This window comes from Stegastes partitus, unplaced genomic scaffold (genome assembly GCF_000690725.1).
Source record: "Stegastes partitus isolate 25-593 unplaced genomic scaffold, Stegastes_partitus-1.0.2 Scaffold2752, whole genome shotgun sequence".
Classification (NCBI taxonomy): Eukaryota; Metazoa; Chordata; class Actinopteri; family Pomacentridae; genus Stegastes; species Stegastes partitus.
Genome location: NW_007580483.1, coordinates 4,264 through 7,013, shown reverse-complemented (window position 1 = coordinate 7,013; position 2,750 = coordinate 4,264). Strand labels below are relative to the sequence as shown.

Here is a 2,750-nt window from a genome sequence, read left to right as displayed (position 1 = left end):
TGCTGCTGGTCTTTTCTCACCATCACATCTCACCAATACATCTTATTGATCCCTTTGATCAGTGATCAGAAATTTCAGTTGTGACATGTTGTGCTTCATTATTATTTATGATAATTTTTTCTAGCATGACATATGGATATTTAAAACGATGTTTGTGAAATTTTCGATTGATATATCAAATAATTTTAGAGATTTGAAATTTTTAAAAATTGCCTGTTGACACACTTTAAGCAGCTTTTTGCACGTTGACATTAGAGGCTGGTTGAATGAAAATACCTCAGGAACTAAAACAACAAGAGCCTGAAATTCTCACTGTTATTTTTCATAATGTCATTGATTCAGAATCTGCTGTATCGGACAAGTAGGATAAATAATCACTGATCATGGATGAGTGGAATTATGAAAAAGAACTGAAGTCTGACGTTTCAGCAGTTTGATCTGTCACAGCTGAGGTTTGAATAATGAAAAAATGTTGGTTGTGTTGATTTTATTCTAAATAGCTAAAGCCCCATGAAACTTTATTCTTGTTTTCTATTTTTATTCTCTTTTTTATTGCGTTTTTAATCATATAAAAACATAATAATGAAAACTGTTATCTATTAACTCTATATTGTTATAAGTTTACTTGTGATTATTGGTTCTTTTTTGATTAATATTACATCCCTTCGTGTAAGTATTAAATTATTATTCTGTGGTTTTATTGCTTCTTCAATCTGTGTTTTTTTCCCCCATCATTTATTCATTTTTAATCGGCATCAACAGATTTTGTGCAGCCAGTTTGTCATTATTCTTGTATTTACACCATCAGAGTGAATTTGCAGCTCTGACTTAAGGATTTGACCTGTTTCTCTCACAGATGAAGAACACAGATGCTTCCTGCAATGATTCTTGCAACCCAGTCAATAGTTGTAACTGTTGCTGTGTTATTAAGGTGAAAAGCCACAGCGAACAGTGTCGCAGAGCAGAAACCCACACAGGAAAAGAAGTTTGATTAGCTATGAACACTCTGAAAACCCTGAGAACAGATTCATATCTTCTGCTGTGAACACTCATCAGCTGCCTCCTTTTCTGTGGTTTGTGTTCTTTCTTTGCTTGTTTTCTGTCAGCCTTGTTTCCACTCAGACCTCCACCTACACAGAGTTAAACTGAGTCCAATCACCACCTGAAGCTCATGTCGTGCTCACATCTTGGAGTTTTTACAGGTTTATGTGATTAAAGATGGACATTACAGTTTCCACTCTTCATGTGTGTAAACAACAGTGTCATCAGCATAGAGTTTTACATCCACACTGACACAGTTATAAAAGATGATTAATACACAAAGTGAGTGATCAGAGGACACAGAGCTGAACCTGGTCGTTTATCCACGTGTTTGTTCACATAGAAAACCCCTGTGTTCATCGTTACTTCAAATGGTTTAGCTCATGTCCCTGTTCAATTGTGTACCAATACTTTTATCTGTAAAAATGAGTAACTTCAAACCACAGTCAGATTAATATTGGGGATCAACATAACACAGCTAGACAACAATGTTATCTCCAGTTTATTGAAAATGCTGCACTAAATAAATGTGAATAGTCTTCAACACTTTGAGTATATATATTAAAGGGAAAAACAAGAAGAAATAACTGTGATGTTTAATGCTGAAATATGTACAAGCCACCAAATGATTCATCTGAATTTGGTCTATGTCACAATTAAAATGCAGAGTTAAGTTAAAAAATAAAAAAAACCTTTTTACTCCTGTACCTCCACATTACAAACACACATCAGAACTGACATTTGTGATCAATTGCTATAAAATCTATTAAAAGCTTTTTTTAAATAATCAAACACAAAGATTGTAATTTTATAGTTTTTATTGATAAACCTGTTTCACTCCACATAATGCTTCATAAAGAAAAAAAAGACTCAAATATTAAAATAACACGGTCCTGCAGAATTTCTTCAATAGTCTTCAACACTTTGAGTATATATATATATATTGAAGGGAAAAACAAGGAGAAATAACTGTGATGTTTAATGCTGAAATATGTACAAGCCAGCAAATGATTCAGCTGAATTTGGTCTATGTCAAAATTAAAATGTAAAAAGCAGAATAAAGTTAAAAAAATTAAAATAATAAATTTACTCCTGTGTTTAACTCCACATTACAACCAAACACACAACATCAGAATTGACATTTGTGATCAATTGCTAGAAAATCTATTAAAAGATTGTAATTTTATAGTTTTTATTGATGAACCTGTTTCACTCCACATAATACTTCATAAAGAAACAAAAGACTCAAATATTAAAACAACACGGTCCTGCAGAATTTAAACTCCAGAACTGAAAATATATATGTGAATATATGCATTTGCACTTGTAGGATGACGATCAAACATGTGAGTTCAGGGAAGTATATTAGAAGCAAGCACAAGACGTCACAGCTGATATTTCTGATCACGAATTAAAGACATGAAGGAGATGTATTGATGAGATGTGATGGTGACAAAAGGCCAGCAGCAAACAGTCAGTCAGCATGTGTTCAGTTGGTGGACGGTCCCTTGTTTGTGAGGATCATCAGCAGAGAGAGTCCACAGCAGAACACCAGACTCTTCACTATCAGCACTGTGGACAGCAGGCAGAGCAGCTTCACCTGACACTGGAAGGACACTGACACACAGACAGACAGAAAGTGAACAGACTGATGTGCAGCTCTAAGTGCAGCAGGACATTGCAGCTGTCCAAGCACTTCCGATCTACGT

At 34.4% G+C, this 2,750-nt stretch overlaps 2 long non-coding RNA genes across 2 annotated transcripts; one reads left to right on the top strand and one right to left on the bottom strand.

The window, feature by feature from the left end:
* Window positions 1–1,530: 1,530 nt before the first annotated feature.
* LOC103375660 (uncharacterized) lies at window positions 1,531–2,308 on the bottom strand. Its single transcript, XR_521230.1, has 2 exons — window positions 2,246–2,308; window positions 1,531–1,870 (listed from the first exon to the last, which is right to left on the bottom strand). It is a non-coding gene; the product is annotated as an uncharacterized LOC103375660 (long non-coding RNA).
* LOC103375661 (uncharacterized) lies at window positions 1,852–2,627 on the top strand. The gene is made up of 2 exons (XR_521231.1): window positions 1,852–1,884; window positions 2,260–2,627. It is a non-coding gene; the product is annotated as an uncharacterized LOC103375661 (long non-coding RNA).
* Window positions 2,628–2,750: the final 123 nt, after the last annotated feature.